Here is a 24,257-nt window from a genome sequence, read left to right as displayed (position 1 = left end):
GAAGAGTGTTCGTTTGAACTTTACGAAGGACATGTGCTTGTTCCGTGTTGAGTGAGGAGTGAGGTTGGGGCAAAATAGTACGGTTTTCCTTGATGTTCTTGTAGTAATCAGCTATTTGCACTTTGTACGTGGCAGCGTCTTCCACTGTCGTTGGATTTGGCCAGGGAATCGAGGGCGCCTGGAGGTTAATTTCGCGGGCACGTTGATGAACCAACTCATTTCCCTCGATCCCAGCATGACCAGGCACCCAACGCAGGGTGATTGTAATGTTCGGTTTGCGGTTACAGGATTCTGTTAAGATGTCATGTAGGTTTGTTTCCAACAGTCGTTGTTGTATGTTGCGAATGGCTTTGCTGGAGTTGGTGTAAAGGTTGATGTTACTGGAGTGGTGCTTAGTGAGTAGAGAGGCTTCTTGTATGGCATATATTATCGCGTGAGTCTCCAGAGTGGCTATGTTGGGAGGGTTGGAAATTGGCCCAGCTGTTTGGATGATCGGTGCTGTCTGTCCAGGTGTATATATTGCATACGCGTATGATCCCATGTCAGAGCGTGTGGCGTCCGTGTATATTGTGATGCATTTCCTGTCTATGTGGTGATGTTTTGCTTGCGCTTGACGTCGACCGTCATGTAGGTGTGGCGTCATATTTTTTGGTATGTTTGTAAATGCAATGTTGCGTGGTAGTGGAGGGCTTTGGTTAACTGGTGTCAACTTGATAGGGGCGATCCCTGCTCGTTTCAAGATGTCGCATCCTTGCTCCGTACAAGACAATCACGCTACTTGTCTGTCTCGGTGTTGTTGTGTTAGTTCTGCGAAAGTGTGAAAGAGGCCCGTTTGTTGAAGGCGCTCATTTGAGTTGTATATCAGTAGGCCCAGGGCGGCCTTGTGAAGGGTGTTGAGTGAAGATTCGAGTTTTCGAATTTGTGTTTGTGTCAGTGTTAGGAATGGGGCGGTGTACAGAAGCCTACTATACACGAGCGCAGTCACGAGCTGTGCTGCTTGTTCTTCTCTCAGTCCGTGTTTTTTGCTAATGATTCTTCGCATTAGGTGCGTGAGATTTCGGCAGTCTTTTTGATATTGTATAACGTTAGAATCAGCATTGTTGTTGTGATTTATGATAAAGCCGAGTACTCGGCACGATGTAACCTTTGGTATCTGCTTGCCTAATAAGGTGAGTTGTATCAGGGCATTTGTTTTCTTTTGGTAATCTGTTCGATTCATGAGGAGAAGTTCCGACTTTTCTGCTGAAGGTTCGAGTCCGGCTTTATGTAAGTGGTTAACTATGGTCTTGACGCCTTTCTGGAGGGTCGTTTCGACGTTCCCTGGAGATCTGGTTTCGCACCATAGGGCAATATCGTCGGCGTAGAAAGTGTGGTGAAGGTTAGGGATTGTGGATAGCTGTCTTGATAGCGCTGTCATGCAAATATTAAAGAGGGTGGGAGATATAATCGATCCTTGAGGTGTTCCACGGGAAATATTGATGGGGGAGGAAAGAGACTGCGCTGCCTTGAAGCGTGCTGTCCTGCCTTTGAGGAAACTGCGTATGTAATTGTACATGTTGGCACCGCATCCACTGTCGTGAACCGATTTGAGTATATGATCATGTGTGACATTATCGAATGCCTTTTTTATATCTATTGCCAGAAGGGCTTCGGTCTGTGCTGTCTTTGGCTGCAGAAGCGTGTTCTGTAGTATGAGAAATAAGTCCTGTGTGGAAATGTTCTTGCGATAGCCTATGAGCTGGTGCGGAAAATGTTTCGTGTTATCCAAATGTTCTTCTAGTCAGTTCAGTGCAAGCCGTTCCATTGTTTTGCCCATACATGATGTTAAGGATATGGGTCTGAGGTTGCAAAGCGTGGCTTTTTTTCCCTGGTTTTGGGATCATGGTAATGTGTGATGTTCTCCATTCGTCTGGGAGGGTGCCCGCATTCCAATGCTCATTTATGTTCGAGAGAAGCGTTTCTTTATCTTTGTCGGGCAGATTACGCAGAAGAGTATATGTGATGCCGTCAGGACCCGGCGCCGTCGCCCTATTGTTTTGCAACAATGCTATGTTTAGTTCAGCCATAGTGAAGTCACCACCGATGTTGTCGTTTGGGGGGCCCGTATAGTCTGTGTACAGTGACTGATGTGCCGCAGGTATGTAAAGGGTCCGGAGTTCATCAAATGTTTTGTTTATACCTTATGTACTGGCGTGTTTCGCTATGGTAGGGATCACTTGTGTCTTTGTGCGGAGCAGGGCACGCAAAAGATGCCACGTGTGTTTTTTGTCTAACGTATTCTGGATGCTATCGCAAATATGGTTCCATTCTGTCTGTTCAAGCGTCCGGGCATGATTGATCGCTTGAATAGTTACATCATCTGCCTTTTCACGAAGCTGATTGTTATGCGGTTGCTGGGATAAGACTCTCAATAGTTTTTTGCTTTTTTTCCAGACGCGTGTGAGGTGCGGGTCGGGCCGGTCTGCCGGCGCTGAAGTTGTGTGCGTGTCTGTAACTGCTGTCTTAGTTTCTATGAGGCCTTTAGCCCACGTGTCCAAGTCATGCCCTGTGTCAGTGTTATTCTGCCTCAGTTTCTGGAATTTGTCCCAATTTGTGAAGGTGACTGTAGCGCGGCGCTTTCGAGGCGTCATGTGTACAATGATGTTTAGTATGTCGTGGTCGCTAGTTAGGTTTTCATCGGTGTTCTCCCAGCTCGTAGCATATTCACCTTTGTGCAACGCGAGGTCCGGTGTAGTAGGAACTTGATTTTGCGCCCCTGCGCGAGTTGTTACCCCCGGAGTGTTGAGAACTGTGTACTGAAATTTGTTTATGTTGTCTTCCAGCAACCTGCCCGTTTTCGTGTTCGCCTTGTATCTCCATGATGTGTTGGGCGCATTGAAGTCTCCCATGATGTAAATGTCATGAGTCTTCTCATCTTTTTTAGCGTGCTTGAAGATCTGACTAAGGTTGTGCGTGGATTTTGGTGGATTGTAGACGTTGTACAGCTTGGCAGGTCGTTGTGAGTTGTCCGGGTATATTGTGGTTATTAAGACATACTTTGCTAAACAGTCTGGTGCTATTTCCATGTAGTGTTTAATGTTATGTTTTACGTACGTCGAAATTAATGGTAGGTCGTATTCATTGTGCGTTGAATGTGTAGCTGTGTATCCTGGGATGTTCTGTTCTTTGTATGTTTCTTGCAGAAGTAACACATGTGGTGGGTTTTTCAATTTTAGGAAGTATTGCCTCATTATTGCTTTTTTGTTACTGAGACCGCGGCAGTTCCACTGCCAAACGCAAAAGTTTCCGTCCCTTACTTCTGCCATGGATTAGCGACCTTTGCGGTCTTAGACTGGGTGTTGGAGGTGTCGATTGGGTCATCAGGAAGTTGTCTCTTTTGCGAATGAGACATGTGGTCCATGTTTTCGGAGCTAAGATCTTCATCTGGAAGAAGGCGCTTAAGCATGCGGTCTACTCGTTGTTCCAGCACGGTTAGGCGTGTTTCGTGACGTTCGTAGGCTGAGGCAAGTTTTTCGACAATATCAGTGAGGCGGTCGAGTTTCTTTTCTATGCTTTCAAAGCGTTCTAACAGGGTCTCTGAATTGTTTAGGCGAGACTCTAGCGTTGAAGGTGTCTTGTGGGAATGCGCGTGTAGGACGTGTTGCTGATATTGTGGTGCTTCGTAAATTGGAGTAGGAAACTGTGCTTGTGATGTTAGGGTCTTGAAGGATGGGGATTGCGGGATGATAGGAGTGCTTGGCTTACCAGGCGCCTTGGGTATGATGGTTTTCCCAGACTGTGGGGTGCGCGCAGGGCTTTTGCTCGAGGCCGGTCGTTGCACGTTCGGTGTAGCGCTTGCCGAAGTCGTCGGCTGTGACAGCGGTGTGTTAGGTAGCATGTCTTGTTGCTTCTTCTGGGGCTGTTGCGTCTGCGTTGTTTGCTGTTGCTGTCCGTGCGATAATAATGCAGGGTATTCGCGATGGTAATCAGTTGAGGTTGCGGTGTTGGGGGCGCTGGAACCAAGCGTAGGCTGTTGCTCGTTGCGCAGTTTGATGCGTTGCAAGTAGGCTCGTTCTGTCTTGTTATGGTCTTTTTGCCTTTTAATTTGGCAGCTGGGGTCGTTGGTTCTATGATCGCCACCGCAGTGCAGGCAGAGGAGGCCTGCTTGAGTTGTCTCGTGCAGTCAGGACATCTGAAAATAGTTGATTTGGTGGGGCAGTTGTCAGCACGATGATCATACATCAGGCATAAGGAATAGAACTCTGCTTTGGGGTGGTGTGGCAAACATCGGAACATAGCTCGATGATAGAGGACTTTTCTGGGGACAATGCTTCCTTCAAAAGTAATAATAGCAGTTTCTGAACGGCCCATCATCTGGGAGGCTAGTATGGTGGGCCCAAAAGTGTCCAAGTTCTGCATCAGGTGCTCCGAAGATATGCCGGCGTCAACTCTATGGATAACCCCTCTGCAGGAGTTGGCCGGCGCGGTTATGTATGCTGTGACAGTGTGCGTGGTTGGTCCAAGTGCGAGTTGAGACATGGCAGCGATTTTCTCCGCTGCTATTGAACTTGGGGTCTTGATAACGATTATATTGCTTCGTGGCTTAATATGCAGTGAGAGATCCAGAGCTTCGTGTGGACTGAGGGGGGCTTGTTGCCACACGGCTTGTGAGATGTGGTGCAATTTGTGCTGAGGGAGGTGCACATCACTCTGAGGCCGAATTACGACTGTGTGGAGCGCAGCAGGGTGCAGGGGGGCGGTAAGATTCTTCTTCTTGTATTGAACTGTTGTCCAGCCGTCTTCAGCAGCGTCCTCGGTTTGCTGAGTGTCCATTACATTCGCTGGCTCGGTTGCGGCAGCAGGCGGGGTAAGGTCCATTATAAGTGAGCGAGGCGCCTCCGATTGCACGTTGGCGTCTACGGCACCCGACACCTCGTGGCACGCAACCGCGCGCGGTGGCGCGAGGCTGGCGTCGATGGGAGTGGGGGTAGGTTCCAGGATTGCGTCTCAGCTCCGGCGTTAGGCGTAGCGACATGGTCGGATAAAAAACCCTCGTAAAATCCAAAAGATGGGCTCACTTGTGGAGCGCAGGACATCCAGCCGTTCCTTGAGCGAAGCCCTGTCCAATGATAATGTCGTCGATAGGCTGGTAGCAGGAAAAAACGATGAAACGCATGAGATTGTCGGAGCTCGATGCGAAGGCCTCTTGACTGGTCGACGCCACCTAGCGTCCCCTTCACAAAGAGTTCAAGAAGTTTCACAGCTTTTTTGGAATGGATTGTAGGATTTTTATTTATGAAGATGCTAAGACCTAGATATTTAATCAGTTCATCTCTATCGTTAGGTTTAATATCCTGCCCTAAGATAGACAAAAAAGGAATATTGTAGTCACAGCCCTTACTAATGTGATTTAGACGCCAACCAATATACTGCGACATTGAAGGATTTATTTGCAAATCAACATTTCTAAGAAAAGTGACTGTTTCATCTATGAGGAGCTGAAGTCCCTCAAGAGAATCGGACATTAAGAGGAGATCATCAGCAAACGCCATAGCAGACATTAAACTGTCAAGCAATGGAACTCCCACACCTAATTCATTTAAATGGTAGATTAAAGGATGAATTATGCAGTTAAAAAGAAAAGGAGAAAGAGGGTCACCTTGTTTGATGCCTCTTCTTAGTGATACACGGACATTATCTGAGATACCCCTGCAAGTGTATGTGGTGGTACAATCAACATATAAATGTTTAATTAAGTTAAGGATATTTAAAGGGAAATTGCGTGCATCTAGGGCACTAAAAATAGCCGAGTGAGATACGGAGTCAAAAGCCTTGCGCAAATCAAGACTCACAGCAAAGAAGAGATTTACGTTTAAGTTTAAGCAACCTCATAATACAGTAAAAGCTCGTTAATTCGAACTCGTGGGGGACTGAAAAATTGTTCGAATTAAGCGGAGTTTGAATTAACGAGCGGGCGGCAAAAAAAAAAAAAGATGGCCATTGCATTTGGCTGCTAGGGCCGAAGCCAAAATAGCCATATCTGGGATCGTCATCGAGGAATACGCACTACTACTCTTTGAGGTCGGCGATTGCGGGTATTAAAATCATGCGAGTCCAAACACCAAAGGAAATAAAGATATCCAATCAATTTATGCGCCTGGAACTAATGATAAATGTACCCACGTGAGCGTCAGGCTTAATGATGAAATATGACACTATTTATGCTTCAAAAACATGTTTATTAACAAAAGAATAATGATCGAAGCATATCAACATGAAAAATAATCGGTGATTTGCATTTGTTTGCGCTTTCTTCGCCGCGACTCGAGAAGCATTGTCTGCAACTTGCCCAACATCTCCAGCGCAGCATCCGAATTCTCATCGGTGGAGAAATAGCGCGCAGCCAGATCGAGTCCCGATGCTGCTTCACATGCGCTCGGAGGAGGCAACGGATCGTCCTCTTTGTCGGACTCGTCGTCGCTGTCAGGCGTGCTCGCCGCGCGTGAGTCGTGCTGCTGACTGGACGCAGCCTCGATAATCTCGGCGTCAGTTAAAGGCCCCGTTGTCTCCACGCCGTTGTCTACGTCGACAAAGCTCTCGAAGTCCACACCCTCCGATAAAACAGCGTAGGCAGGGTCCAGCACGATGGAGCCATCATCTTGATCCACTTGAACATCAAAGTCGGCTGTGCAGCAGGCTTCTGTGGTTTCACTGAAGCCACACTTGCGGAAACAGTTAGCGATAGTGTCTGCCTTGACGGCGTACCATGTTGCCAGCATGTGGCAAGCTCCGAGCAGCTTGACATCACACGGCTTCCCGCTTTTCATGCATAGAAGAATCCGTTCTAGGAGGTGGCGCCTGTACAGAGTCTTTAGATTTTTAATAATCCCGAGGTCCATAGGCTGCAGCACAGCAGTAGTGTTTTTTGGCAAAAATGCCAGACGGATCGCCTTCAGTCCATTGATGTCACAATGCGCCGAACAGTTGTCGACGAACAAAAGAATATTTCTACTATTCTGTGCCGCGAACTTTCTGTCTAGTGTGCGCAACCAGTCCGTGAAGATTGCTCGCGTCATCCACGACTTCTTGTTCGAAGTGTACTCAACAGGGAGAGTCTTCACGCCTTTAAAGCAACGAGGCTTCGCTGCTATGCCTATCACGAGCAAGCGGCACCATTCCGCGCCCGTCACATTCGCGCACACTAGCACGGTAACTCTTTCCTTGCTGCGCTTTCCGCCCGAGCACGTATCACCTTTATAGCTCACAGTCTTGTTTGGGAGCAACTTAAAATAAAGTGCGGTTTCATCAGCATTGAAAACATCGCTAAGCGGGTAATCGGCAAGATATTCCTTCAATTCACCTGAGACCCAATTTTCGCATGTTTCTTTGTCGACTGCGGCTGCCTCTCCGCAGACGTTCTTAAACGTCAGCCCGTGGCGGGCCTTAAAACGTGATAACCAGCCTTCAGATGCATTGAAGTCGCTGATGCCCATTTATCGAATTATCGGGCGTTCCGGCCCATTGATATACATAGGGCTTTGCAGGGACCCGGGCATCAGTTCGAATTAACCGGTGGTTCGAATTAAGCGATTTCGAATTAACGAGCTTTTACTGTACCTTGCAAGACAAGTAAATTGGCAGAAGTACTGCAATCTTTGGCGAAACCAGACTGATACTTATGGAAATGGTTAGTGGCACTCAACCTACACAGTAAGAGCTTCGAAAATAAACAAAAAAGAAAGGGAGAGACAGATCGGCCTAAAATCACCTGGACCCCCCGGGTAGGATTTCTTATGTATAAATATGGTCCTGCTTTGTTTCATTTCCAATGGGACTAAGCCAAAAGCTATCCAATTATTGAAAATGTGGCATAAGATACCAGAGGGTATCTTTAAGAGTTCGGAAGTTGAGATATTATCAGTTCCTGGAGAAGACTTTGAAGAGAGCAGTCTAATGGCAACAGCAACTTCACCCTCCGTGAACAAAGATTCGTCAACCTCGAGAGCTATTGACGATTTAAGTGGGGAAGACAGTGGTGTAGAATAAGTTAAAAATAGGATCAAACTGTTCATGCAATTCTGTTAAGGAGCATGCAACTGAAGAATCACCCATAAGAAGGTGATCAGCCAGAACTTTAGGACCTAAGTGATAAAGTTTTTGGTGTTCAACGTAACGCGATCGCTTGCGTTGACTTCTATTTTGAGTTTGCTGAATGTTAGGACTGTTCTCATTGCTTTTACTTTTCGGTTTCGTTTTCTGTTTTACACCGAAAGCTTTATAGATGGTCCGAAGATCATCCATAGAAGTAGGGCCTGCTACAAGACATGAGACAATAGCCTCGTCTGTAATTCCAACCTCGCAGAGCGCGAGGCGCACCTCAGCAGCAGAAAGTTCTAAAGGAGGGGGAGTTACCTCACTAGAAAAGGATGGAAGAGCAGGGGGTGGTGTTGTAGCTTCGACGGGGCTGCTGGACGGAAGGTTTACGGCATGAGGCCTAAACGGCCGGGGTGCACAGTGCCGCAAGAAAGAGCCGGACTGCTTCAGTCGGGGACCAGACAAAGAAAGCTCTTTTATTTCTCCAAGGGGAAGCAGGAGGCAACTTACAGCGTTTGGCGCTGAGTGGCGCCCTGACGAAACCACCCAAAACTGAAATCAGAAGCTAACACAGGATACCGCATCACCTCTCCCTTGAAAGGAAAAATGCTCTACTCGCAACAAAAGTAAGTCATGAGTCAAAGAACACATGTTAGCACTGTAACACACTTGTTTAGTGATGACATCTTTACACAATAGAAAATGACATCTTTGGCTTCCCCATTTAAGAAAAAGGCACAACATGAAAACTGAATATGAACTTTGCACTCCAGTTCTGCAGAGTATCAGTACCGTCTTAGGAAGACGATGAGATGCAGCCTTGCACACATAGATTACACATGGAAAAAAAATCGCAAAGTACAAAAGTAGACAGTACAAGCATCTGTGTGCCCCCTGGGACAGCACTGATGGGTGGCTCATTCGCCCCGAGCCTGACTCGAGACAGTCTCTGTGGCTGTCGTGGATTGGACATTGTGCGTAACAGCACTTTACACTCCATAGTCCCCCCGTAAGAATGCTAACGACTTTTAATGTTAAAAAAAAAACTTTTTGGCATGAAAGACAAATTCGTACGGTGATCAGCACCGTAGTAATGATGTGCGTACTGCACAATTATGCCACAAGAAACGTAATGTATCCCCTATACCAGTAGTAATTGGAAGAAAAGGTGGGAGACAATCATCAAGGGAAGGGTAGTCACTGGAGTGACTCTTTTCGGTGAATTTTCCAAGAAAATCATGTAGCGCAGGGCATTTAACAAGTTTGGATGCATTCCATCGTTTGCCGTTTTCAAGCATCAAAGTATTGCAACCTACCCTACGGTAAATCTTAAATCGTCCCGAGTTTTTAGGACCGGACGTTCTCGAGTTACGTGCTCGGACAAGATCTCCTGGACGAAAATGAGGGCATTTTGATGCGCAACGACGGTCCACGTACGTCTTAACACTTTTCGCGTAAGAGCCGAATTCGCATGCAACCACTTCCTTAATAGTCTGGAAGCTGTATTCAGTATCCTGATCCCAGACAAACGATTGTCCTTGCGTTAGCAGTTTCCTAAGCGGCTCTACCAATTCAGCGTACTGCGGAATCAGTTTAGCGTTGTATCACGTGACACCAAGAAATGAATGCAGCGACTTCTTGTCAGTTGGCTGCGGTGCCTCAACAACTGACTGAACTTTGTTTTCCAGGGGCAAAATACTGTTTGCAGCGCAGACTTGCTCACGGAGAACCCGAGGTTGAGGACGCAGTTTCGCCGAGACTAGTTGCATTGAAGCTCGAAGATGAACGTCGTGGATGAAGTCCTTTACAAGTCCCGATTGTCCTGAGTACGGCTGGGCGAACTCCGAGGGAGCGCTATGTGGAAGAGACGGAAAATGAACGCTTGGGTCAGCTGGAACTCCTGACACTTGTTGGCATGCAGCGAAAACAAGCTGCGTACGAGCAGGAGGCTGTCGATGCTTTCCGTTCCTCGAACGACAAACTGAAGCGAAATGTCCTACTTTTCCACACGCACGGCAGGAAACGTGCTTGGCTGGACGTCCTGGATCAGATGCGATGTGGTGAGGTGAACCACATCGGTAGCAATGGCCCGCAATGTCTCGACTGGCTTCGCGGAGTTCGGGTCGCGCGCCACGTTCACCGGCCTCCCCAGGTTGCGACTTTCCGCCATGCCACCGAGCGCCATCTTGAAGCCACTGGGTCAAGGAAGAAGGGTGGCAGGAACCGCCATCTTGCACGCCCGGGCGAGGAAGGTGATGGCTGTCGATGCCATCTTGGCGTTGCGTCGAGACGCGCTGAACAGACGAGCTGTTAAAGACTTCAAGTTCTTTGTGAACTTGCTGTACAGTTCGTCCGATTTCCTGGGCCTTCTTGAGCGTGAGGGACGCTCCTTCGTAGAGTAACCTTTCTCTAATTTTTGTTGATGCAACCAACGCCTTGGAGGATTTGGTCGCGGAGGGACTCGTCATGCCAAGCGCCGAACGCACAAGCAGGCGCTAGCCTTTGTAGCGTGGTGACGAAGTCCTGAAAGGTTTTTCCAGTTAGTTGCTTCCTGTCCCGGAAGATAATGCAGTGCACCAGGGGATTGGAGCTTTCTTTGTAGTGCTGGTCGAAGATGCGAAGAATGTCTTCGAACGTAGTACTCGTCTGGTCCGTCTGCGACGCGAGGTCGTAGTAGAGACGCTGCCCCTCAAAGCCTAAGTTACTCAGTAAAATGGCCTTCTTCCTCTCGTCTTGTAGTGCCTTGCCTCTGGTTGCCTCGAGAAACGTGCAAAAGTACCGTTTCCACGTGAGCCACGGTACTGCAGGAGTACCGGGTCGCGGCAGGAAAGGCGGCATGGGGTGTACGAACGCCATGCTGGGCACCGAGAACAAAGGCGGAGGAGTTGCGGTTGACGGAGGAGACGTAGTTGCGGCGCCTTGCATGCCGGAAGCAGGAGGAGGAGCAGAAGTAATACGGCAAGGGCACATAGGAAGCAGGAAGCAGAGTAATTAATGGTTTACCTCGTCGCCAGTTTGTTGTAGCTTTGACGGGGCGGCCGGACAGAAGGTTTACGGCATGAGGCCTAAACGGCCGGGGCGCGCAGCGCCACAAGAAAGAGCCGGACTGCTTCAGTTGGGAACCAGACAAAGAATGCTCTTTTATTTCTCCGAGGGGAAGCAGGAGGCAACTTACAGTGTTTGACGCTGATTGGTGCCCTGACGTAAACGACCCAAAACCGAAACTAACACAGGATACCGCAGGTGGGACAACAGTTTCAGATTTCAACAGCTCAAGTATATATTGATAACGACTCGTACGCCGAACATGAGAAATTGACGAAATTGTTTGGCTACTGAAAACATCATGGAGTGCTTCATTAATCCTTTTATGTATACCTATATATATATTTCACGTTTATCCAAAGCTATTAATTCAGAGTCTGACCATCGGCAGTGAGAATACGAAGGACCATCAAGAATATGGACTTCGCCCAAGCCACTATGAGTCGCCTTAAGTTTGGATAGAATTTCTGAGTACCTCGATTGTTTGCATATCTTTTCAATGCATTCTCTGGACCGGTGGGGAAACTTTGTTACTAATACATCAACCACTGAGTAGACTTCACCCAAACCCAACTCGGCATATGCTAAAGCTTCTAATTCAGCTAGGGTCCATTGACCTCTAGTCAAGTTAACATACCGACTCGTCGAAGGACCAGATGGGGGCAACCCCGTTTGGGCGTCCACCGCACCGGAAAAAACATGAACCGAGTTTGGCATAGAGATACCAGGACAATGTTCATGACTACGTCGAATAACCGAGGTTCTCGCCCCCATCACGAGTCTTCAGAGAAGACGGAATGTCAACTAACTCCAGACTAACATCTATTTCAGGTGGGTCAAACTCATTGACCACCTCAGGAAATGACTGTTCAGCAGTTGGAGATTGCAACTGTGAGAGATTAGTTCGTTTGCATTTGGAAACACGCGAGGACGTATTTTTACTGTACGGTAATTTTTTATGAAGACAATAGGGACATTTCCATAGCATGCGAGGCATAATGTGCTTCTAGCTTGACTCTCAAAGTCAAGCGACAATTACAGATATGGCATGTGTAGACATCGATATTGTAAGACACTGTATGTTCCATTTGGAAGGTTATATGTCACCCACGGCGGTTACAACTAACCGCGTCACCCGGGGCAAAAAAAGAAAAAAAAAGATATGCAACACAAGCCGAAGTACAAAGTACGAGACAGTTTCAGAGCCTATTATGTGGATAGTGGTGATTAAAGTTAAATGGAGTACAGAAAAACCTAGTTCAATAGGAGAGACACCTTTTTGTTAGAGCAACAGGTGCAGCAACCTTAAACCTAACCCTGTTTTGCAACTGCCGGTACAGGAAACAGAAGCTAAGGCTGCTTTACTGGTTCAGACGGTGCAGCTAACCGTAAAATTATGCAGTCGTAATTTGAGACAACTTAGAGCGTGGCACAAGATCAAGTTAGATCCAGAGAAGATCCTGCTAGGAACAAGCTCCCCTTTCTTGGCAAGCCAAGGGCGTGCTTTTGGGCGGGAGGCATGAACCCACTTTAGGAGGTGAACTCCTCTTCCTTGGAAAACCAAGGGCGTGCTTTTGGGCGGAGGGGCACGATCCCACTTTAGGAGACGAACTCCTCTTCCTTGGCGAGCCAAGGGCGTGCTTTTGGGCGGGAGGCACGGACCCACTTTAGGAGGCGCACTCCTCTTCCTTCGAAAACCAAGGGCGTGCTTTTGGGCGGGGGCACGGACCCGCTTTAGGAGGCGGACTCCTCTTCCTTGGAAAACCAGGGGCGTGCTTTTGGGCGGGGGGCACGATCCCGTTTTAGGAGACTAACTCCCCTTCCTTGGCGAGCCAAGGGCATGCTTTTTCCCGGAGAAGCAAGAACCGCTCTCTGGACCACAGACCTGTCCTGCCTCGTTGTTCAGCTGGTGCAGTTAACCAAGAGCCCTGTACTGCTTCGCTTTGGTCAGCTGGTGCAGTTTACCAGAAGCTAAGTCTGCTTTGCTGAATCAGCAGGTGCAGTAACCTGAAGCCTAACCCAGTTTTGCAACTGCTGGTACAGGTAACCGAAGCTAAAGCAGCTTTTACTAAATCAGACGGCGCAGCTGACCGTAAGTTTACAAACGAGTGGTAGACCTAGGGGAGTAGAGTGCAAAAAGTTCCTTAGAGATTCGTTAAGTGAAGCACGTGGCTTCAGCAAGATGCGGTCGAAGCCGCTGGCAACCGAGGCTGCTTAGACATTGTAGGGACGAGTCCGTGTTGCTCTCGTGGGTGGAGGGTCTCAAAGGCTGCTAGCCTAAGCTCCTTTTACAGAGAGAATCAACAAGTTACACCCGCGCGGCCATCTTGGGCCCATGAGACGCTACTTAGTTCACCAAGCTGACACCTGGCTATCCAAAGGGCACCACGAGGAGGTGAGCGTCTCTGAAGCAGCCGAAAACTGAACCTGTGCTGCTTCTCCATGACACATGAACATGACACATGAACATGACACAATGTAAGCCCATAAGCAGACAACAATACAGCATGTGCCTGCTGGTGCATCCAGCTGAAGCAGATTTAATGAAACGATGACAGCGATCACTATGCGGCTGCATTCAAACTTTTGCATACAAGCCGTTCACCCTCATATTCGGACTTGTTCTCTGTTTTATTTGCCATGAAAATAACTAAACAAATTGTGTCTGTGCTGACACTCAATGCTGACACTTATTTGCATCACAGGTAGGCTTTCAGTGTATATTGCTTGTTGACAGTACAGAATACACAGGAAATTATGGGCACTATAGAATAAGAAAAAGAGGTGCTATAAGAACAGCGGAGAGGTTTGCCTGATGGCAACTTATGGAATTAACATAAGACCACAAACACACAGCATATGCACCTTGAGCATACACAGCTAATAATGTATCTAGTACACAACACAAAAGAGATTATGTTGCATGGTCAATTTACAGTTTTCTTCACAAGGCATGGTCCCTCTTGTATGTTCAGTGCAGATAACATTAGGACAACAAATGCATCATTCCTCGTTATAGCATCCATTATGCATAGCATCTTCGCTGTCTAACTCCCCTTAACCTGCTGCTCTCCTTTGACGAAGGGTACCATGCACTGCGGTTCAGTCCCAATTGTCCAACCTCCCAGTGCAATATGAAGCGATATTCCAGTCACCGTCAGGAAGTCCCTCCCAAGTACAATGTCCTTACAGAGGTCAGGCACACACAGGAACCGCTGGCAGCGGGAGCTTGCCACCCAGTGGATATTGCGTCAGAGCGAGGAAGTAGATTGAGACCAGCCTGTGGCCAGGCGGAGTGGGTGTACCTCTCTTTTGTGACTGGCTCCTGTGACTTCAGAGGCCGCCGTCACTTGTTGTCCCAGAAGGCTGACGCTGGACCCCGTGTCCACGAGCGCCTGGGATGTTGTTTCTCCGATGCGGATGTCAAGAAGGGGTTCCTTTCTGCCAGCAGTGGCCACAACCTGGAGTGCGCTGTCGTAGATGCCCGCCGGTGTAGCACCGGCGCTGTTGGTGTAGGAAACACCGACAGCGCCAGTGTTTCCTGAGTACTGATCCTCTGGGCATTGAGCCTGCACGTACCCCAGTTGATGGCACTGAAAACACCTGGACGGCGCATTTTGCCTACCCGTGGCCGTGCTTACCTGTGCCTCATAATCAGAAAGTGGTTTTGGCACGTAAAACCCCAAATATTATTATTATTATTGCCTACCCGTGGCGCATTGGCGTCAACGTGGCCAATGCCTCCACAGCGCTGCCAGTTGACTTGTCACATGTTGGGCCGCTGCCAGTGAGCGGCCGGCTGCGAGGTGCAGGCGATCGGCTACGTCAGCGTAGGGACGGTGGGGGCAGGATGAATTTGATCATGAAGATAGGACGGTTGGACTGCTGCGGGGCACTGTGGTGGCAGCTCCCGAGATGGGCCACGGTCCGAGCGCGTTAGCAATTGCCCTGTGTGGCTGGAATACCAAATGCCTTGCGACCTGATTTGTTGGTGGTCGCGGTGATTTATACTGCCATTGCCGCCACGCTCTTTCCACCAAGCCATCCACCTCCATCGCGAGCTCCCTCAATGTTGTAAAGGTTGACCCTTATGCGAGGTCTTGTAACTGCGGGTGCATTTGGCGGAGAACCCGCTGGACCTTTTCCTCTTCTGGTACAGTTTCACCGATGTGGTCATAGTATGCCGATATCATGTAAATTAACTCCTTCAGGTTCTCCTGTGGGTGCTGGGTGCGTTGTTGAAGCTCTTCCTTCGGGTGGTGGTGGTGATAAACTTTATTTCTACTATTTACAAGAGAGGTGTGAGCTGAGCCCTAAGGGCCCAGCCCTTACAAAGTCTAGGGGCAGCGCTTCGAATCGATTGAAGCGAACTCTGCGCGGAACGCTTGTGTTAACTCTTCCCACGTGGCGATAATGCCAACAAAGCACCACCACAGCTTAGCGCTGCCCTCCAAGGCGGCCGGCACCACGTTACTAAGCCTTCTGGCAGAGTCAATACCAGACACGAGGCAAAAGTTCTCTAAACGTTCGAGGAACACCTCTGGCGACTGTAGGCCATTGAATCCCGAGAACTACGGCGGCTCTGTTGTCACGTATGGCGTGCAAGTCACGGCAGGTGGCTGTGACACAGCCACCGGCACCCCTAGGCCTACCAGCGCGGTAGTCACGGTGGTGGTCATCACTCGTTGCCGCAGCAGGGAGGCGAGCTGTTCCCGCTGGATGGGCGAACCGTCTGTCTGGTTGACGAGGTACTGCACTACTTCCTCCAGAACATACACACTATCCATTTCCAATCCCGGACGAGCCCCCCACATGTCAGGAAGGAAGTTTGCACACCACGTCTCGAACAAGTACAACCCTTTATTTACTCGCCTCAGCCTTGCGGTGGTCGTCTCCGCCACACAGTCCTTACATAGCAATGGAAAACAAAGGGCTTGAAAACCAAGAAATCAAGCCAATTACAAGATTGTGTGGAACACTAAGCAATGCTACTGTCTCAGTCTTGCTTGTCCTTCTGCAAAGAGGCAAGAAAGCTGCTTACTAGTCAGCGATCGGAGTGTCTCAATTTCAGCCTGCAACACACTATAAGTCCCGTTTAAGTGGCCTACTTTTTCAATTACCACACTTTTTCATGCAAAAAGTTCGCCTACTTCTTCAGCCTCGTTGATGGTGCCAACTGTGAGGTCACTTGTTTGGGCATCTTTCCCAAGAGTTGCAAAAACAAAAATTACTGGAATACTTGTAGGGTGGCAAACAGATTACACACATGGACATCAAGCAGTACAGCTCACTCTGGGCATATACAATGCACTTCCTTTGAACTTTCACTCTGTTTTACTTATTTCTAATCATAATAATTTGTTCCATAGAAAATTTGCAATTGTGTTATGCGCTATAATTGAGTGCAAAAGTTAATTTAAAACCATGTTCAAGATGATCCCGCTCAATTGAAAACAGCATAAAATAAACATGGTAACTGTAACTTCCCTCAACAAGCATAAAAGTAAATGAACAGAACTGCGATGTATGGTGCTCACAACTAGCTCACAGGAGTCGATAAAACCTCAGATGCTGTATTTACTAACACGATGAATGCACATTTTCTACTAATATTAACTGTGAACTTGAGGGTGAATTCATTCAAAGCAAAAAAAAAATGCCTTGGCAATATTCTTGCCAAATATGTCACAAACATCCTCTTTCACAGCAATTAGCAATACTAATTACAACATAGAGTGCACAGAGTGGAAAAGCTAGCAGGAACAAATGAGCATGTCCCTCACTCCATGCAATGCCAGCCAGAGAGGCTTCTATTGTGCTCTTTCTGTCATGCTGTTCGCAACAGAGATGGAGCACCATGTACCAGTGGAGCACCATGTATGTGCTGCTACAGTCGTAATGCTATCAGGTTTTTAACATTCTTTGCAGTAAATTTTAGTATCATAGAGGTTAATCATAGCATAGAAGTTATCAGGCTAGGGCCCAGTCTCTCAGGCTAGGAAATGCTGGCCCACAGTTTGTGTATGGAACAGCACTTTCCTGCTAGTTTATATCTCCTATGTACTATTTGGTTGCTTGTAGAAATAGGGTAATTAAATTTTTTTGGATTGGTGCATGAGGGGTGAAATGTAAAAATGCCGATGTCCCAGGCATTGGGGGCACATGCCATAATTAAATCATGGTTCTCGCACGTAAAACCGCACAATTCAATTCAATTAGATTGGTGCAAGAGGGCAATTTTCCTTTTGTTTTTCATGTTACAATTACCTGGCATCAGGGCAGAAGATATGCCGAGTAGCGCTGTTATATCGTGTAGGTCTTGAAACTGCCAGGCAATGCATACATGGCACATGTCGAGCAATATGGGCATGCCTCAAGGATCATTTCATGCAAGTATGCCATTGCACTTCACTTGTAACTGCTGCACTGTGATGTTTGCTAGCAGTGCGTGCAAAATGTTTGCCAATTCATTAAAGAATGCTCAGCCTTCAAGCAGTACCAAAACGCTTGGTAATCAAGTATGCCTTGGTACATTAGAGGCAAATCATATCTTCTACTGCATAAATGTGCGTTACATTGAGCTTGGTCCTGTGGACACAGCAATTACGTTTGTCATTTCAAATTACACTGCACGCTTTCTAGCAATATGGGCATTGTGTGCCACTGATTTTTCCAGTCGGTAGTAATGGCAAGTGCCGTACTATTCCAGACACCAACCCAAGAGGAGTGGGAGAAGATTGCTGTAGGATTTTCAGCTCGATGGCAGTTCCCCAATTGCTTGGGGGCTGTTAATAGAAAGCATGTAGCAATCACATGCCCACCAAATTCTAGAAGTAATTATGCAACTTCAAGGTAAACTGCTACGCTTTCATTTTATTTACTTTATGTACTATGGACGCTGTTTCTTTCAGTAATTGCAATTATACCAGGAAGATGAAGGTGTGTGGATGGTACACTGTACGTGCAGCACAAGTCAGGTGCCATTTTCAGTGCATTTTAGTGCTGTGCAAAAAGAAACAGTCAAATGCAAATGAGCATATGGTTATAAAATGAGGTATTGCGGTTCCTTAACCATCAAGCATATAAGGGGTACGAGTATGAAAGGACACTATTAAGGTTAGTGAGTGACAACTCACTAACTACCACAGTATCCTTTGATGCTTTTGCAGTTGCCTGTATTCTGCAGCCATTTCAGTAAACTTTCTTATACGATAGTCCGCAGGTGACAAAATACCGAGCCTTGCTTGCTAAACAGGCCACTCAAATTGCCTGACGGTGGCCGTAAATTTGCTGTTTACATGTGAATGTTGACACTTGCTCTGATGCTTTATTTCAGGGAACATATTCAATTCGACCTTTATTTAAGCATACCCAGCTACTGCTGGCTCGACAGGTAGGGCCGTTCGAGCCAGCCAAGCTGCCGCGAATGCAACTATCGCTCCCCGTTTGCTCCATTGCAGTTCGCCTGAAGTGGCAGGCCACAACTATGCTGTTTCGAAGAGTATTGCATGTGCAAGCGTTGATGAGGTAGAATGTATCACATTATGTAAGGAGGGCTTCAAATAGGAAAATAAAAGCACCTATAAATAAGTGCAAATTGAACACAATCTGGTTCAAAACAGTGACATAAAAATATCAGTGGCTAGCAACGTGCGTGTTGAAGAATGGAGGATGCAGCATAAAGCAGTAAAAGACAGGACATAAAAAGCAAACAAATGAGAGATGAGGCATCAAAGTACAGTAATACACAAATCAATATGGTAAAAATAGTCGTATGAGTACCTGGAGGTACTAATTTTTTTTCGTTTCCGCAACTTGGCTGTCACGAAGAGTATTGCACAGGTGAAAGGCATGTGCAATCATTGACAAACTAAAATGTATCACATTATGTAAAGATGACTGACCAGTGCAAATTGAACACTTAAAACTTATCCAGAACATAAAAAAGCCGAAGTAAAAGTATCAGTGACAAGCAGCTAGTGTGTCAAAAATGGAGAATGCAGCATCACAATAAAGACATAAAACACAGGGCATAAAAAGCAAGCATATAAGAGATGAGACGTCAAAGTACTGCAACACACAATCCAATATGATAAATATAGTTGTACGAGTATCTGGAGGTACACATTTTTCTTGGTTTCCACAACTTGCCTATCAAAAAGAGTACTGCAGAGGTGAAAGGCACACGCAACCATTGACGAGTTAAAATGTATGGCATTATGTAAGGACGACTAGAAACAGAAAAATAAAAGTAAGCAATAAACATCAAAAGCGCATATAAAGAAGTGCAAATTGAACACACGAAAACTTCAAAAAACAATTAGAAAGTATCAGCGACAAGCAGCCAATGTGTTAAAAATGGAGTACGCAGCATCACAATAAAAGACGGAACTTAAAAAGTAAATACATGAGAGGTCATTGAAAAAAATTCGGAATAATAGTATGAGTAGCTGGTAGAATGCAGTATTAGCACTGCAGACATTTACCTGGTTTCCGTAACTTGGCTATTGAGAAGATTATTGCACCGGTCAACAACACATTAAATATAAAAAAGTAAGAAAACAAACATACTCGGAAAACATGCTGCCTTGATGGGCTGGTTTGCAGTATCACTGCACCTTCATTGTGCAGACAGCACATGGACGAGCAAAATGAACGGATAGTATAAACAATGCACCTTTGTTATGTTTCTTTTCTTTGCCGATGTGTGATCGGCACTCTGAAGCTGCAGTGAGAAGGTGCCGAGTATGACAAGAAGGAAAAAAAATTTATTCCTTAATGAAATTTAAAACCCTGATGTACATGTCCGTTTGTCTTTGTGTTCTCACTCGTTTCATAAGCGGAACAAGTGCCATTGCAAACTGCTCGATGTAATCTCTCGGCTTTGTTGTTTCAAGAGCACTGGTGACATGCTGAAGCTGCTGCACCAACAAATCATCCGCATTTGCTTTTCTTTGTCTGCTCGTAGGCCTGCCGGACGACGTCACTGAGTACGCCTGTGCATGAGGTGCAGGCGTTGCCACTGGCGGCACTGGCACCTCTGTCACCACCACATCCCGCTCCTCCTCCTGCCCCTCCAACTCGTGCACCTGCAGGTACTCCTCATGGCCAAAGTGGCACATGTCAAAGAGCTCTGCAGCAGTGGGCCCTTCCTTCATGTTGTTCTGGCTTGCTGCAACAGGTTCCTGCTGGCTCAGCATTTGGAAGTTTCCTGATGTGCTGATACACTTGAAGAAAGAAATGTTCGTTGTAGATACTTATCCTTATCTGAAGTGGTTACCCAAAGATATCAATAACACATGGAGACACATAACACCTTAGTGGCATCCTTTACCTACATTGTAGTTTACATTGTCATTCCATACAGTAGCACATTCTACATTTCAGTGAACACAAGACTCTTCCCTTATTGAAAAAGGTTAATGCTTTAGAACTGCAGAAGTACCACTGATGTTTGTTATTCCTTAAATAAGCTGTTTCACTCTGGTGGCAAATGCAATGTTAATGTGACATAAGTCTGAATTTTTAGAAGTTTGCAGTAAACATTTATATGGTGAAAATGGTACACTGAATTATTTTACGTATTTGAAACAAATACTAGTGCCATTTGATGAAAATATATGCTTTACAAGTAGCGATGGCCACAGGTCACATCCATTGAAGTTAATTGCTATTAACAGTTGATGTTACAAAATACATGGAATTCATCACTATCACTTGTCAAAACAATGCTGAATTTAAGAAAGTTTGTCACTTGGCAAATAAAGCCTATTTATGTATTACTTTCTGCCACATGGTGTTTAGAACTGAGGCATAACGTCTTCATTCGAGAAAAAAAAGAAAACATGCTATGAATACTCTCTAAAAGATTGACTGGCGGCATAAAAACATTTGGCTAGGGAAGCGAGTCAAATGCGATTCTCCACACTAGGCATGGAATTCGGGGGATTTCCAAGAGTCTGTGCGACTGCTTCCAATGTTGCAGCTTTAGCACCAGTGGACTAAATGCGGGCACTCCCTAGAGCTACTGGCCTGTGAGTGAGAAGCGCCATATTGAACCATTCATGTTAGAAGTAAAGTACCAATGGATGGTGTTTTGAATTTCTCGGCAATCAGTGAAATGCTTGGTTTGCCATGCTTATAAAGTACACGCGAGCACGAAATTCGTCTGAGTTTTGCGGACTGATGAACACTACGTTGATTATCGACCTCGTAATTTTCATGAAATTGTGAATCTCGCACCAACGGCAGTCCAATAGGACAGTTTAACATAGCGAGGCAATGCACAAGTTCTCCTTTAAGCAACAAAATAACACGCCAGTAAACTTACGCTCTTGTTTCCATTGTGTCGCGGAGGAACATTCGAAACTCGAAGAAGGGCCACGAGCATTCGCTCGCTTCCTCGGCTCCCGATCCGCTCTTCTGGGACGTCGCTTCATTGTAGCAGCATCGGAATTTGTCACGAAGCGAGTTCCACCGTTTTTGCACGGCGGTGACACCATCTGTGCAAAGGAGTAGTTCCATTTTACGAAAATTTTGCAAGCAACAGTGGAGAATACAAGCAAGCTTACCTTGCACACCGGGCAGAACTATCGCTGCCACTTCCCGCCACAGGGCAGCAAACAAAGAAGTGTAGATGTGTGATCACATAGAAGGCAACCATTTGCACTGTTAGCAACTCTGAATGATTAACACATCCAATGCTTTCTTGCTGCTTTTTCTTTATCAGATTAACAATGTCCATGACACTGTTATGATGCTCATGTAAGCTGAAGCAACTAGTGAAGAGGTCTTCCAGTTTACAGATGAACCGGAACAGGTGACCATGAGGATACAGGAGACCACCTTTGTCCTTCAGCCTCGTGTAGTCAGCAGCACCCAGGAACTCTGCACTCTCCTTGCTTGTAAGGAGCAATGTGCGGCACACTTCACGGTTTGTTTTGAGAACAAACTTTCTTGCTACATATCCACAGATGTAAATAACTAGTCTTGCATCAATCTTTGCAACAACGCATGGGCCGTGAGCTGGAACAATATTACTGAGGTCTTTGATGTGTTGCTGTGCACCAACTGGGTTGCCATCTTCAATCAACCTTTCAATGAGGTCCTGCTTGCTCTGCTTACTAGGGCCTACTCCATCTGGCTTTAGGAGGAATGTCGGTACACCTGGCTCCACATTCCCATTTGACAGACTTGGCTAGCCTGTAGAAGCTTAGGCAGCTAACAGTTATTAGGAACTGTTACAGTGTGGGATGGGACTGTTGCACCCCGATGATTGTCTTCGATCCCAAAGAGGTTTTCGACGGGGTCTTGACTCAGCTTCGATGTCATATACTTATAGCCAACATGTTTTGACAAATAATCAAGTATGGATAAAACACTAGACACAATAACTCGAAGCACCACTGCTGTAGGTGTGGACAGGAAGCCCCCTTGTCCCTCAGCATGAAGTGCCCACTTTGTGAGGTAGGCCAGGAAAGACAGCGACTGGCCCTCAGCAACAGAGCCAGGCCACAGGGCTTTGGCAGGGAACCGGGACGTCATAATTTCTATCAAGTCTCGAATCATTCTGCAGTACAAATGTATGACAAAAACAGTTAAAATACTGAAGATAATAATTTGTTGTTACACTAAACAGCATTGTACAGTGGAACCCCGTTCATACGTTTTTCACCTGACCGAGGAAAAAAAAACATAACAGCCGGGAAAACGCAACAGTGAGGAAAGTTCCGAAAATGAATTAAAAAAGTGCAGCTTCAACTATAGACAATTTATTTCCACAGAGTGCGCTTAGACCTTAAAGAAGTCCAGAATGGTGGCTTGCCGTTTCTTTCGCTCGCTAGAAATTGCCGCACGTTTCTCAATAGCCTGGAAGGCCGCATTGCTGTAGCGTCGCTGTGAGGTGCGACGTACCTGTGGAGGAGGTCCAGAGCCGCGACGGCTTCTCCAAAGCTAGGATTTGGCAACTCCCCGGCATCATGCGGCTCGTGCTCCTCCTCGTCACCGCGCCACGGCAATGGCAACGGACAAAAGAATATCCGCGGGAAATTTCGCCCTCTTTGGCGTAATCATGCTAACGTGCTAACGATGTCCTGAAAGTTTCTGAACGAGTTTTGAAGTCTCAATGGACACTTCCGTTCAAGAGCTCTGGCTTTTCCTCTGCAGCATTCATATGTGAATGTTACCACACCATCTGGTGATGTGCCTACAATCGGCATGTCCTTAAAGACCTTCAGTCCTACATTTGCAACAGAGGCAGCATGACCCCCTTTTTTAAGGTTACATAAATAGAACTGCTTGGCCTCTGCTTCTTTACGTGAGCCATCTTTCATTGCAGCACTTTGATATGTGGTAAAACGCATAACTAGGTTGACCACTCCTCGCAGCTTATGGGGTCGTGGCTCTTTGTTCAAGCTCTGTGCAGAAGTCCGGCATGCATGGGCTATACTAGCCGTAACCATGCCTTTCCTATACTGCATCCACAGATGTGAACGTGCCTGCAGTCTAGTTAAAGATTCAATATCTATAATGTCCTGGTCCGTGTAGGCTTGCTTAACCCAGGCCAAGAATTCTGGTGCTGAAAGTTCGAGCTTGGTCTTCACGAGGTCCATAAGCACCAGAATCTTTTGGACAACTGCGAGAAAGTGTAGGAAGTAGACAAAACTTGTGTTGAAATTTCTGCAGAACATAGCAAAAACTCGTAGCCTTGCATTAGTCTTTGTTGCTGAGACAATGCACTCCTCGTTATCATTATTGGTTTAGGTGAGATGCAGTTCTCGCTTTGCTGCTAATAATTGGTGAGGTAGAGTGATGTCAAACTTCACCATTACTTGCAAAAAGTTTTTCAGATACAAACTACTCGTAACAGGCAGCTATCCGCAGCATTCTTGGTGACTACGTGCTGCATTTAGCAAATGTTTAACCTAGTCCAAAGGCTGCTGCACTCAAAGGAAAAAAGTACCTTCAGGTTCCAAGCTTGCGGCACACACCAGCTTTTGAGCAGGTGGTGACTGGACTGGTGCTGCAAGTAAATAAGAGAACTCTTACTTCAACTAAGCTAACACAAAAGCACAAAACAAGAAAGCAATGTGAAGTAAATGAGTTTCTACTGGGCCAATCGGTGACAGCCAACTACATGC

General features: G+C 46.6%; 1 protein-coding gene across 1 annotated transcript in view; it reads left to right on the top strand.

The window, feature by feature from the left end:
- The window catches only part of LOC142587525 (radical S-adenosyl methionine domain-containing protein 1, mitochondrial-like), a 238,853-nt gene extending 217,914 nt beyond the window's left edge, over nucleotides 1–20,939 (top strand). The window contains exon 15 of the transcript XR_012829563.1: nucleotides 20,087–20,939. The gene's annotated coding sequence lies outside the window, so the exon portion shown is untranslated. The remainder of the gene's footprint in view (nucleotides 1–20,086) is intronic.
- The last annotated feature ends 3,318 nt before the right edge of the window (nucleotides 20,940–24,257 follow it).

Source organism: Dermacentor variabilis, chromosome 7 (assembly GCF_050947875.1).
Source record: "Dermacentor variabilis isolate Ectoservices chromosome 7, ASM5094787v1, whole genome shotgun sequence".
NCBI classification, from domain to species: Eukaryota; Metazoa; Arthropoda; class Arachnida; order Ixodida; family Ixodidae; genus Dermacentor; species Dermacentor variabilis.
Note: the sequence above shows the minus strand (reverse complement) of the source record. Positions and strands in the feature narration are given on the sequence as shown.